Source organism: Cupressus sempervirens, chromosome 11, assembly GCF_028749045.1.
Source record: "Cupressus sempervirens isolate cs-2001-9-10 chromosome 11, ASM2874904v1, whole genome shotgun sequence".
Taxonomy (NCBI): domain Eukaryota; kingdom Viridiplantae; phylum Streptophyta; class Pinopsida; order Cupressales; family Cupressaceae; genus Cupressus; species Cupressus sempervirens.
In genome coordinates this window covers 43,823,231-43,838,931 of record NC_143128.1, presented here as the reverse complement: position 1 = coordinate 43,838,931, position 15,701 = coordinate 43,823,231, and positions in this window count along the sequence as shown.

Genomic DNA, 15,701 nt, shown 5'->3' with positions numbered 1-15,701 from the left:
TCGATCAAATATATCTTTGCTACTCCTCAATGACCTCTGATCATCCTTCAAAATTTTCTTTGACAATAATCATTCTTCATTCTCATTCACATTACATCAAATCCATTACTCGCACTTAGAATTTGCAACTTAACTTCTTATATATACCATTCAAATTATCAAGTCAACTCATTCATAAGTTACATTTACCAATAAACCATACATTAGTTGGCTACAAACAAATAAATTTTATTTCAAAAAAGAATGAAATCCTTCACTGGCCAACCTTGCTTGGTAAATACTACTTCCAAAAATAATTTCTTAAGTTAACCATCTTAACTCGGTTAACATTGCAATATCTACAAAATCCTTTGGCTGCCAAGTTAACTTTGGTAAGAACCAAATTTCCTTCATTGTCCATGAAAGCTCAGTTAGAATTGTTTCTTGCACTATTTTCTCTTGATGACTGAGTTTTCTCACTAGTAATTGAATTTCTTTTGCTAACCTTGAAAGCTCGATAGCAACTGAATACACAAGGTAAAGCTTGAGAACACTCGATAGACATTGTAAACCTTCTTTGCTAACCTTCTAAGCTTGGTAGACTCTGTATTTTGCCTTGCTAACCAATTGAGCTTGGTAGACTTTGTCTAATAACTAATATGACATTTGTGTAACATCAAAGACAACACACAATTGAACAATTGTATCCAATAGAACAACTAGAGGGATTTGTTGATAACAACAAGGATATGGTTTGCAAACTACATAAGGCATTTTATGGTTTGAAGCAAGTACCAAGAGCATGGTATGAAGACTGCATAAATATCTTGTAAAGATTGGATTTAAGAGAATAGATGACAACAACAACTTGTACATCAAATTTGAAAGAGGTAAAGACATTTTGATATCAAAAATCTTTATTGATGATATAATATTTGGAGGAAAAGATGCTCTATGCAAAGATTTTGCTAATCAAATGAAGGATGAGTTTGAGATGTCAATGTTTGATGACATAAAATTATTTGTTGGATTGCAAGTACATCAATTGAAGCATGGCATATTTGTAACCCAATAAAAATACATCAAAGAGATAGTCAAGTCATTTGGATTGGAAGACTCAAAACCAATTAGCACACCAATGGTAACAAGACATAAGTTATGAAAGAATGATGAGTTAGCTAAAGTAAATTGGACAATGTATAGATCAATGATTGGAAAGTTGTAATATGTTCTACACAGTAGGCCAACCATTGCATTAGTTGTTGGAATAGTGGCAAGATTTTTTGCAAATCCAAGAGAAAATCATCTAATGGCAGTAAAGAGAATACAGAGGTATCTAAGAGGAATTGATGACTTTGGTTTGTACTACAAGAGAAGTGAAAAGTTTGACCTAAGAGCCTACACTAATGTAGATTGGGGAGGTAACATTGATGATAGAAAAAAAACCAGTGGAGGAGCACTTTTCCTGGGAAAAAGATTGATTACATGAACCGACAAAAAAAAAATTTGTATCTCACAGTCCACTGCAAAAGCTAAATATGTTGTAGCTACTATAAATTGCACCAAAATTGTATGGATCAAACATTTGTTACAACATATGAAGGAAGAAGCGAATGAGCCTATGATACTTTATTATGATAATACAAGTGCTATCAACATATCAAAAAACCATGTAATGCATGCTAAAACTAAGCATATTGCAATCAAGTATCACTATGTAAGAGAATTTGTGGAAAACAAATAAGTGAAGATGGAATATGTTAGCTCAAAGGAACAGATTGCTATCATCTTCACAAAAGAACTACCTAAAGATGCTTTTGAGTATCTTAGAGGTAAGGTAGGGGTGAAACCCTTAGCCAAGGCTATGTAAGAAAGAGCAAAATTGGCTTGCATAAAATGAGTTGATTGATTGAGATATTACACATTGATGCAGAGGATATTTAATGTAGGACCCATGCCTAAATTAATTGAAGTGATGAAGTTCCAAATTATTCACAAGCAAGGTGAAAGAGGGAGAAATTGAATGAACCTACAAATGCTACGCTTGCATAATAAGATGTTGAAATAGTATGTCTTTAGAATTGTTGTCAAAGAGGGAGAAATGTCAAGAAACTGATCAACAACAATTGAGAAGATAAAGAATGAAGAAAGAGGGAGAAAATGTAGAAACTGATCAAATAAAGATTGAGGGAGAAATAGTAGAACTGATCAATAACATTTGATCAATAGTATGAGGGAGAAGTGGACAGAAATGATTAATAGTTGAGAAGATACAGAAGCTAATTAGAACAAAAAACAATAGAAGATGAGAAATGCATAAAGAGGGAGAAAAGAAAAGAAAAAGGCTACAATAGCTAAGAGGAGAAACAGAGATGAAACAATTAGGATAGTAGATCAAAAGAGGGAGATGTGAAAATTGATGGTAACTGATGGTAACACAATTAATTTTTGGCATTTGACTTACTATTCTAACTTAGTTAGCATTTGGTTGAATAGTTTAATCTGTTGGTTGATCAATTTGGTTTTCCATCAATGCTAAAGAGGGAGATTGTTAGAAATTTGATTGAAAAGATCATTGAGAGAAGAAGGTCAAAGAGGGAGATTGGTTGATAAAAAATGTTTTCAATCATTATTTTGTCATTGATGTCAAACCTACTATTTGTAGGAATGAAAATTTCTTATAAGATCTAAGTACTATCACTTAGTTGATTGATGAAGAGGATTTGATCAATAAGATGTAACAAGAGCACCTAAGGGAAAGGTTGAGTTATGATATTATAATGAAGTGCAATGATTAGTTAAGATAGTGGTTAAATGATGTATTGGTAACATATTCAAAGATAAAAAGGTTGGCCACACTTAGAAACATTAGAAGTATAAGTTAGAACAAGATTAACTGCAAAGCTTAAACTAAGTTCATTATTGGGTGCCAAGAAAGCTAGTTGAAGTTGAGAAAATTCTAATTTGGAGTCGAGTAGATAGAAAATGTAGTATGTGCCAAGTGAACTTCAGATGTTGAGCATCAGTAAAAATATAGTTGATGTTGAGTAATACAGTATGTGTCAAGCATCAGAATTTCAATAGTGTCGAGCTACTGCATAATTGAAAATAACGAAGATTCACTGAATCTGAACCAACAAAGTTGTTACCTTGAACTTTGTGAACCAATTGGAGGATAAGGATGATGAGTTGGTGGCACAAAATTCTATGTAAACCATTTTTGATTGAATTCAAGTGGATTCTTCATGATGTTTCTAGAAGAAACATAATATGGGTTAGATACAATGAATCCTACCTAATCCATATGAATTGAAATTAAAAGAGGGAAGAACCGAGTAGGAAAGGAACTCTAAGACTTCTATTATAGGAGTCACAAACCAAGAAGAAAGAGCTTTTGGAGTTCCAAATTGTGAAGTGGTTAGAAGAGTATCAAGGAGAAAACATCTAAGAAAGGGAAGAATAAAGCACAGAGACTCTACTTCTACAAGTGGTCAAGAAGAGATGATTGCATTGGCACAGTGAACATGAAGACTCAAGGAGACCAAGCTTGAAAGGAGGACAATCTATTAAAGTTGCAAAGACTGATGACTAGGTAATGTTATGAGCTGACAAGTGATCTAAGATCTACAAGTTGAGTTGTATTCTATAATCAGATCAAAGCCCCTAATTGCTACTCTCTAGCAACTGTATTAGTTAGAATAGAAGGAAATCCTATGACTTAGGTTGGTTTAATAGCCATTTGTAAATCCTTTAATAGGGTGGCATCCAAGTGAATATTATAAAGTCCTCTAACAAGGCCCACTTCTAACAAGGTGGTTAAATCCTTTAACTAAGTCACATTTAACAGTGTGTTGTAAGGCTTTAATAGGGCAGGCCTTTCACAGAGCATCACTTCAAAAGAGTGAGAATTGAGTAGTATGTTACTGATGGTTTTTCCCAAATTAGATTTTCACATAAATCATTGTGTTATGTGTTTATATTTTCATGTGTTATGTTTGTATGTTGATTTACAGTAACTTGTAGAATATGAATGTTTAAGCTTGAATTAATGAATGGTTGAATGGGCTCACTACACTTGGTGAAAAGTTTGAATTAGACATGTTGGACCTTAAATAATTGATTCTGCCCCCCCCCCCCCCCCTACTCAGCTATTCTAAAGCAATTCTAACATATACTATATTATAATATGTCATATATATTACATTAAATATAATATTTTATAATATATTGTATTATAGTATACTATGTATAACCTATGAAATGACATACAAGTCATTTAGTTTGAAACATGTAATTTATATTCCAAATGAGATTAGATTTGCTGGGCTTTTTTGGGTCCTAATATTTTGGGTACCTAAAATATTGAGTATCCAATAAGGCTTGGTAAAAACCAAGCCTAAATGGTCAATACCCATAAAACAAGAAAAATGTATTTTTTCTCCTCTTTCTCTGAGTTTCATACTTTGAGGGTGTACCTAATGACATTTTTCCCACCTGATTTTGATGAAATAAAAAGGGTTTCTTAAGAACGTTATCAACTTTCCTGTTGGAAATATTTAGAAGAGCTAGGTTACTAAGAGGAGATGGGTAAATCAGTAACCCTACAAAACTTTTAACTTCAATTATCTAATTAGCATTTAATCCTTCTCATATAATCTGATCTAATTGCATGCATAATAAATTGCCAATATGAAAGCATTCATAACACTTTGACACATAGATTTGGTGACCCAAAAACCTTGCAAATAGAAAGTAAAACTGGGGTGAGGATGATATTCACAAGCTTTAGTACTGTAGTATAAAGTTGGTCTGTTAAGGCTTACATTGATCACTTCTGATGATCTACCCTATTAGGAGCAATAAGGACTACTAGGTCCACCTTGTGAAAGTATTTACAAACATACAATAAATTATGCACCCGGTAAAGAGATCTAAAAAAGACTATTAGGTCTACCCTATTAAAGTATTTGACTGATCCACCTATTAAGATGAAGTAGTAGCTGATCTTTGATCCACAACATGGTTTTTTGAATGAGATTCCTTTATGTACTTATCACCTTGCTATGATAGATATGTCTTTTTTGCTCCTTATATTATTGTAGCCTTTGTAATTCAATCTTCTTTGATCTTTTCTGATTATATTCAATTACATTGCATTTACAATCACATTACATACTCATTGGATGTGATACAATACATTATACACACACACACACACACACACACACACACACACACACATATATGTACGTATATATCAATTCAATTATACAATTACAAAGTTAGCCACAATACAAGTTGACACAAATATTACAAAGTCGGTTCAAATGTAGACACTTAGGCATTAAACACTGATTCGATGAACTTCTGCTACTCGACATCCACTATCAATGCTCGATGTCATCATACAGTCAATAGACATAGAAGCTCGATCCAAATTGATCACTTTCAAGTAGTCTTGAGCTTGGTCTACACTGGTGACTTGGTAGATACTATGAAACTAGTCATATAAACTAAGTCTCTTGGTTTACATTGTATGACCCGGTAAACACTATCTCCTCTAGCTCAATATAAATTGAATCACTTGGTTAACATAGAGTAGCTTTCTTAACACTAGATTCACATCACATAAACTATGCACTCAGTAAGCACTGTACTGCTTGGCTTATACTAGAAAACTTGACATACACTGAGATGCTCGATTTACTCTATTGATCTTCACACCAATTGTAACTACTTGGCATGCACTAGAATTTGCCCAAAGGACTTGATAACAACTTTAGAACTTGGTGATAACTAAAATGATTGGTAAACATTGTTAGATGTACAATAAGCTCAGTAAATACTTATCGTTTTATGTGCATGTCACTAATAAAAAACTTGATTGATATGTCAACAATCTTCCCCTTTGGCATTATTGATTAAAACACTTATCAATCAAAATTGAATTCAAAAAGTTTCCTAAATACTTATCCATCACCTTGTGATACTAGCTCAGTAGAGTATATTATTTTTAAGATTTTTCAAAATTTATTTTGTATATATCTATACATGGTAAAGTTCCTTCACATAGTATACTATACATCTTTTTTTCTATATACAAAATATACTTATTGTACATATCTTTCTCCCCCTTTTTGACATTAATTCCAAATATTTATTTCATTTATTTACATGTTAATGCCAAAATGAGATAGAAAACTTGAATGTACCTTGAGAATGATTGCCAATGTTGTGTCCCATTCCTCTTACAAAACCTTACTTTTGTGAAGTGCAATTTGTACTTTTACAGACAGCTCTATCATATGGTTTGCTATGTGTTGAGTTGTCATTATGCACAATGCTAAATGGCAGGAATTCTTACAAACTCCTATCTTTAAAAGATGATTTTGTGAATCAAATCCAAGGTTTTGGGTTGTCTCACAACCTACTAAAATCCACTCAGTTGAAGATAAATGTGATTGTTCATGAAGAGGCGTTTGCTGGTTTGTTTTGATTTTGGATGAGGTGAAGAATCTGCACTCTGCTTCAAAATAAAACATGCAAAAAAAGCTATGTTTTTGTATTTTATATTTATTATGAATTCAATCTAACAATGCAACTAGTATGAAACCCTATTCTAACAAGGGGGTTAATAAAGAAAATAACATGAAATTGAAATCCTAATGAACATAAGCTACAAAAACAACATGTTTGAGAGTTAAGCTTTCAAAGAAATATGTAGGTAACCAATGAAAATAGGAGCAGTGCTTCATCAATTCCATTGATGCAATCATCAGTGAGAAAATTCAATGATCATATGGTATTTCACCCTTCATCAAATCACAAGGCCACAAAAAGTGTGTTCATGCGAGATGAAAAGTTATGCAGGCACAATTTGATAATTTCTTCTCAAGCTAGATACGTCAATAGAATTCATCAAAACTATAGCAAACACCTGAAATAATGAATCCAACAACCAAAAAAACAGCAATAAACCTTTGGCTCAATCACAATTCCATGAACATAATTCACAAAAATATGACACATTTAGGCAAGAATTTCTACACACCAAATGCGAGCGCCAAAAGCATAATTTTATTCCAAAATAACAGTGGCCCCAATTACATATTACAATGGTGTATTTATAAGAAATCATCTCTTCAATTTGTGTTGAGAGTGAGAGATATCTTCATGCAATAAAATGCTTCTAATTTAATAAAATGAACTAATCATATACAATCTAACAATCTAACTAGTGCTAAATAGGACTTCATCCATTTTTTATTCATTAATTGGATGCATGATCCTTTACATGTTAAAAAAAAAGAATTTATGAGAAGAGAAAGAGTAAGAAAGCCTTCAATTGAAGTGGAAGTGTCTGGAAGTGCTAAAAATGGAAGTTGATCCTTCACTAGGCATTTTTCGGAGTTAAACTATCGTCAAAATGTGTTTCTGATGCATGGAAAGCTCTATTTTTGGAACTAGTTGTTAACTATCAGCGAAACTTTTAGAAATGTGAACCTATGGACCTATAGAGCTACAGACTTGTGCACCTACAGGCCTATGCATTTGTGGACCCGCACACTTGAAAATGGTCTGAAATCTCAAAATTTTAGTAAGTGTCAAAATTGAAATTTTGGCATCTGGGTTTTGTTCCCCTTCATCCCAAAGTTATGTCTAGATGTTTTCCCTTGAATTTCTCTATGATTTAAGTAATTTTAGCCACATTTAGTAAGATATAAAGCCTCATATTTGTCCTTGAACTTCTATCTATAATTATCTACCTCAATTTGAGTCTTAGCGAAATCCTCGAGTTTGGTATCTAATTCTAACAAGGCTTCTTCTATTTTGAAAGCCTGCTGGATATCTTCATCATTAGCAGCTTCCTCAAAAATCTTCTTAAATCTCTCCACTACTAACTCTATAGGAAATAAATTCTCTTATTCCTCATCTTCAAACATATCTAAATATGCATTATTGTAATGCCTCTCTACTTCCAAAATTCGCTCTCGGGCTTATCCTTGAGCCTATGGATTTTCGCATGTAATATTTCCATTACTTTATTACTATTTGCAATTTTCTCTATCCAATCATCAATTAAATCTAATTCTTCCACTATATAAACATCTACCAAAATTCTATATCTTTACCCCTTTATTGCTTGCAAAACTTGTAAGTTCATACCCCAGGCCCTTACTTCATCCAGTATACTGAAATTCTGCTTCAAAATCACCACCATTTTATTCACATTCTCTTGTGTGGCATATAGTAACTTTAGGTTCCTCTAGATAATCAAAATGCCCTTCTCTTCAAAACTTTCCCACCATTTTTGATAGGCTTTCAAAAATGGGTCTACATGCATAGGTCTCCCTTCTCTAAGTATGGTGTTCAACATCTCCTCAAGGTGCTCAAGATCTAGAGTCCACCAACCACTTTAGCTAAATATCCCCTTAGGATCTTGTTTTTCCTTCAAAGTGTTAAGAGTTTGATCTCTTCCTATTTCATGCTCTTAAAAACTTCCTCAATCCCCATGGTTACCATTAATCGAGTTGTATCCTATGTAGGCTTTCCAAGCATAATCTGTTTGATTTGATAATCTTGAGGATTGAGGCTTTCTACATCTACATCATTAGGAGGGATGATCACTTATGTGAACAAATCTTGATCCTATGTATTATTGACAAATGTCAATGGTATTTCTTCATGCAATGAAGACTTAGGTTTGTTTAAGATCTCAGCCAAATAAAAAATATCTTCCTCATTAGCATAGAATTGTGGCTTCGTGCTCCTCGTTATTTCTTTTCTAAGCCACCTTGGGAGGTGATTAGCTAAAGACCTACCTTTCAAGGATGAAGGATTATGTTCTACTACCTCCTTTCCCTCATTTCTCCTCCTTAGAGTACTTTCCCTTTGTGAGGGCTCTTCTTCTACGTCCTTTGTTTTTGTAAACCCTATAGTTTGCAACTTAGTGTCTTGGGAGGCTAGTTGAGAATATTCTACCACATATCTCTCCTTTGACACTTCATTGGTCAACAATTTCCATGGCTCCTCCTCTTGTGAAGGTTCCTTCTGAACCTTTTTTTTTTCTAAATTTTGGGGTAGAGGAGTAACTGTTCCTTTATCTACCATCATGACTTGTGGTGGAGATGGGGGAGTAAGATCGAGACCCTGTGAATCTGGTTGCATCTATGTCCAGTCTTCTTGTTGGGGTTCACCTATAGGGGTATCATTGATCTTATCCCCAACTAATTTTGTTCCCAAGAGCATGAAATCAAAATCTGAAATTTTGAAAATGTCATCACCCATTTCACTCTGCTCATCCACCCATTGTTGTACTTCATCTTCTGAAAGAAGAGACTTCCAACAGTTCCTCAAGGGTGGATGGCAGTGTTATTGTGGAACTTCTTCTCCACTATTTTTTTGTGGCTCTAGCTAGCTGAGTTCTTCCCTATAATGGCATCCATTCCTCTTCTTCTCCCTTTGGAATGGTTTTGGGGATAGATGGGCAAGGCCCCATGCTTTTAGTCACCCTTTACCTTTTCGTCATATGGATCTTAATCACTTTATGTTTCATAGAGGCAGAAGGGGATGTTGGCTCTGATTGTGGAGGAGGGATAGATACCTATTGAGTTTCTTCCTCTTCAAACTAGCTAGGAACAAATGGAGGCACCTGAGGGTTGCATTGGTCTTGAGAAGTCCTAGTGTCCTATGAACCTTGTACATTTTCTTCCTGCTACTGGGGAGGTGCTTGCACTTGACCCTCTTCTATATCGACCCTTCAAGGAGGTCTCATTTTTCTCTTGTTCTTTCCTTTCCTCTCTGGAGGGTGATAGTATCCAACCGGGTGATCAACTTGGTCTATTTTTTTTTGGCTTGATGGGAGACTGGGCTGCAAAGGTAGGAATTTTAACTTTCTTCCATCTACCTTTCTCTGGGAGGGCTTGCACGTGAAATATCATGGTATAAAGTATTGGATCAAGCTGAAAGGGTTTCTTGATTCAATCCTTTGTCATTTTGATTACATGCCTCACTTGATGATTAATATCATCGCCCTCCTCCCTGTCAACCTTGACATTCATGATAGGTCTCTCTCAAATCTTATCTAAGTTGATCAGGGGGTCTAGTAGCTCCCTGGAATCTTCTTGCAGTATTTCCTCTAGAAGGCTTATTTTGACAGCCTTCTCCACCAAATACAAAGTCATCCTACAATAGTCCCTAATACAAACATCATAGTCATTTGTTGAATTTATCTAGTTGTCTTCAACATCATCCTCATGGTGGAATTCTTTTCCAACCAGACTCTCTCCTTTGCCAATGTTATCAAAATATGGCCTGGGAGAGTTGTACTCCTCAAGGGGATAATCTTCCCACTCCCATTCTAAAGATAGAATATCTTGCTTCTACTTCACCTGATATGGTCCTATGACTAGGGGCCATGTCCAACATGGTCTTCATTGTCTTCTTACCCTATCATATGTAGACTCAATCTGCAATGCAATCTCCAATAACACTAGTTTATCACTTGGATATCTAGGGAGCTTCTTAGGGTTAACAGAGGCACTAGCTACCCATAGATATGTGAATGTCTTAAACTAGATGTAGTAGGCCCCAAGAGCTATTATCTGTGCTATTGCCTCATCATATAACCTCTTTGCATAGTCTCCCTCTATGAATCAGATGATAGCAAAAATTAATGCATCATTCAAAATATTGTATTCCTTTCTCTATATCGAGAGCTTCTTCCTCACTAGTTGAGGGTAAACAATGTAAGGTTGAGCATTGAGATCCTACATGTTGCCTCTTTTGTATAATCTGAGGTAGTTTGTTGCCCTTGCTGCTAGTAGATATACCATTAAGAAGTCATATAGAACTTCTTATTTTTTACTACCCTCAATTTTTCACACAAGTTCTCACTTAATGTGAGAGCCCAGTCAAGTGGCATCTTTGTCATCTTGATTGTCTCAATGAAATTGACCATGAAAACATTCAATTGCCCAGCTACTGGTAGGCCCATGACCCTACTCAGAAGAATAATAGAGTAGCCAATATCCTCCTTCATGTATCCCCTAGTCATGTCTTCCTTTCTTGTTATCTTCCCTAGAGGAGTCTTCTCAATGAGAAGGAGGATTAGATGATTTATGTCACTTCTTTCAGCTGCTCTTGATACCACCTTTCTATTGCCTCATAAGAGAGTCTTATGAATTGATCTACCCTCAGGAGGTGAAAGACCCTTTCAATATTGTTAGGTTGGAGGTCCAATACAACTTCTTTTATCATACTCTTCACCACCCTTTCCTTGGGAACAAAGTATTGTGCCAGTGTCATGATCAACTCTACTGATTGTACTGACATTGGGTACAAATCTATGCTCACCAACCCTAATTGGATCAAAGCGAATACTAGAGTTGATCTGTCTGTAGGCTTGTTGTAGATTCTAAGGAATTCTCCCAAGTCGGTGTGTCCTAAATCATTATCCTAAATTTTTGCATAGTCATCTTGAAATTGTGACTTGGACGGGACCCCTTGGAACTTGAAAATCATGGGCTTGAGTGTCATTTTCTCGCCAGATGAGGATGCCATTATATTTGCATGACATAAGAAATATGGCCATTAATTCAAAATGAAAATAATATGAAAATAATGATTTTATTCAAAACAAAACCCGAAAGGTTACATGCACGAAAAATACACAAATACCCTATTATTTATTAAATTGAATTAAAAAAATAAGGTGCGCAGCTGTGCACCAGATCTAGTGTGCAGATGTGCACCTCATTTCTTGATGTTCTTTCAATGTGTAAGGGTTTTTTTATGGGGTTTAGATATAGGGTGCATGGTAGTGGGTGTTTGAAGGTGAAGATGTGCGACAGCAGGCATGGCTATGGGTGCGCAGAGGTAAAAATATGCGACAGCAAATGTAGTGCACGATGCATGATGCATAGCAATGATGAGGTGTGTACTATGTAGGGTGTGCATAGAATGGAGATGTTCATGGTGCATGTGCATGATAGTGAGCAGGTGCACATAGAGTGGGGTGCGCATGGCATGGAGATGTGCATGGCACGGGCATGTGTTATATGTGTTTTACACACCTTAATGCAAGTGCAGAGCATGGACCTTAGAGTGTGGACCAAGAGCAAAGGAGCCAAGAGTGCGAAGTGCGCAAAGAGAAAAAAAAAAATTCATTGAGGGAATAGGAGAGGGGTGGGATTTATATAACCCCACTCACCCTTGGTGGTGCACCGTCACGCACTCGCGCAGCTACCCGGGTGTGCAACATCACATCACCGAAGGTGATGCGCACCTGTGTGGCAGGGGAGCTACATAGTTGTGCAAAAATTTAATTTTTTTTTTCAATTTTTCCAATTTATAGACTTCTCAATTTTATGAATTTTTTGGTTTTTTTTATTTTTCAAATTTTTATGACCTTTTTTATTTTTCTTTTTTACTTTTTTTGACTCTTCAACATCGGGATGCAAACTTAGGGCCTCAAAATTGGCCTGAATCCAAAAAAAGTAGGGGGTCCCCATTTCCTAATCAAAATGGGGCATGTGTTGTGGAACCATAACAAATAGCCCTGAAAAAAGGAAGAAATGAAAAAAGGCATTTCTTCATCAGTAAACATTCTTTCAACATGTCTTGAACACCAATCGAACTCTAAATGCCTCGAGTGTATTTTGAATGACTTCATTGTCAAAACTTCAGAATCCAAAACCTTTGAGCTTAGTGTGTAATTTGTGTATTCATTTCCTTCGAGATCCTTGGATGTAGTCTATTAAATTTTTCAACAACATGGAAACAATCTTCCATCCTTCATGGTTCATCCATTTGGAATCTTCATGAAGGTTGTTTACCAATTGCTTGCTTGACTAGATGAGAGAATCAGTTCAAGGGCTCTTAGCGGGATGTCACTTTCTTTAATTTTTAGGAAAATTTTAAAGAATTGCTCCATGTAGCTCATAATGTCACTGCTTGACGAAGCAAGGTTTTAGTACAAGATACTTCATTTTGAAATTGTATCTTTTGCTATTTCAAATCTTTAGAATCCTTTAGTCTTAACATTGTCCTTTTCTTTTCTTTTCTTTTCTTTTTTCCTTTTTTTAATTTATTCTGTATCTTGACTAATCTTAGACTGTGTAGCTAGGACATTGGTGTCATTTCTTGGATTCAATCTTTGGTGAATACCCATATATTATATTCCTCTTTTAGAACTTTTAAAACTCTCACACCAAACAATGATCTTAGCAACCCTTCAAGAAGACCCCTCTTGTTTGAACCAATTGGATACACTGGTAAAGTTGGCATACACTAAGATGCTTGGTTTACTCTACTGATCTTCACACTAACTATAATTTCTCAGCATGCACTAGAATTTGTCCAAAGGATTGGATAGCAACTGTAGAACTTGGTGGTAACTGAAATGCTTGGTAAACACTATTAACTATACAATAAGCTTGGTAGATACTTACAGTCTGATTAAGTGTATGCAACTAATGACAAACTTGACTGATATGTCAACACTTTCCATTGGTATAATTTTTGTCAAAATATGAGCTCATTACATAATTAATACTTATTTTCTAATAGAGTTACCTATAAAGTGTTGACTGACATAGTCATTGAAAAACATCTATAACTTTCAAATGTTACAACCTTTTTAAATTTTGAAAGATGTGTTGCATTTAATGCTTCGCCTACTATGAGGGAAAAAAATTGAACTTTGTTAAGTTTTGAATGAGTTAAGGTGGTTAGACAGAGGAGGTTTTTTATTCTAAAAATGGTGTAGTAGAAAATTCATAATTAATTATTTATTTGGAATAAAATTATTCAAAATTATGTATTACATCCAGGCATTCATCTACTTGTGATATCTGGAATCTTATAAAAAATATTATTATTTGATTGTGATTAAGATGGTCACACATACACCTACTTCTTATTTTTCTACTAAAAACTCCATACCACTGCATTAAAATCAAAAAAATTGAACAATCAAATTATTTTTTTAAAGAAAAGGGCTAGTAGTTTAGAAACCACATTAAATTTCCTATATATTGTATTCTTACAACTTTTTAATATAAGATTCATAACTACTTCAAAATTTCACATCAAATTGACTAACCCTAATTCGTTGATTTTTCATTAACACTTAAGGCACTAGTTTTATATACCATAATCATGCACATATCCCCATGTTTCCTAGTATTCATGTAGTACATTTTCATAAGTGTGGCATTCACATTTGGATAGATGTTTCTTTATTTCTACTATGAATCTTTTCACTTGGTAAGACTTACATCCTTAGTTTTGTCTTTCTCAGTAAGATTAACAAAAATTTGACCTAGTGTGGTCTTGGTATCGCCTCTTAATATTCTACAAAAGATTGGGATCCATTCTATCAAGACATGGTGGAAATCTTGATGGTGGTTTATGTGTATTTCATTTTACAACTACCAGTCTGAGGTGGGCTACCATTAGCTAGTTCCCCACCCACCTATGGTTTCCACCTTGAACTAGTGATGTCACTTACATCCTTCCTAGTTCAATTTGTGACATAGGTTTCTCCTGGTTCATTTTTTTATTGTGGAACTCAAAGTGCTCACTTCACTTGATGCATTTTTTCTATTGATTTCCCTTAGGCTCTTAACTTTGGCATATGGGTGTGTTTGTCATCGGTGCCCCTTTTGTAGGAAACATAAGACTTTCATTCATATTTTTATTATCAAGGAAGAGCCCACCATTATTGATCTTTGGTTCATGAATTCTTTCATTCTCTCATACTTGAACCCTTGATCTAGCATATGACCTTGGTGGGAGAGTTTCCTAGATTTCCCTTCTTTTTTTTGCAAATCTAACAAGCTTTTAGGATGGGCATCCTCTTCAATCTATTGAAAGATAGAAATGCAATGTTATTTACTAGAACAACAATCTTGATATAAATGTTTCAATGTTCATTAAAATGTGCTTGTGTAATAATTTTATGCTATAGAGTTAGGTGCAAGAAAATAAAGTGTCTCACTTACAAAGGTTTCTTCAACATTGAGGAAATACCCCATGTATGGTTTACAAAGTCCTACAAAGTTTTTAGTATTCAATGATAGATATTTGCCCCATAGGTGCTAGTGTGGTCATAGTTGCTCCACTCATTGCTCTCATACATTATTGTCTCAGGGCACTTGTTGATTTTCCAATGGAGAAATATATTTTTAGTGATACCACTCAACTTTACTACCCTATAGTAGTTTTACCCTTGCATGGTTGACTAATAGTGTGAAACCCACCACTCTAAGTGGCTCTAGCTAGATCTAGCCATTTCTTCCATAAGTAAAGAAAAAGAAAAGGCATAAGATGAACAATCCCTTCCAAACGCTAGTCTAGACCTCATTTATGTATGAGGTAAAATGAATGGCCTTGATCCTCCTTCTATTGGCCCCACATTAGCCACATAGTGTGAGTTGCTTCTATTTTTGGGCTTTGCCTATGTATTTGTTTTTGTTTTAAACTTTCTAGGCATAACACATGACTCTTGTAGGTAGGGTGATTTTATATCCCCAACCATTATTTTAATAAAGTAATTTTAGTTTTATATAGAATGGAAATGATCTATTAATTAAAAAATAGAGTACAAATATAAGTTCCAAAACAATGTAATATATTAAAAAACCTAATTAAAAAATTAGTGTACAGTATGTGAATGAATTGAAATCAATAATGTTAAATTGTAAATGAAATAACTTTCA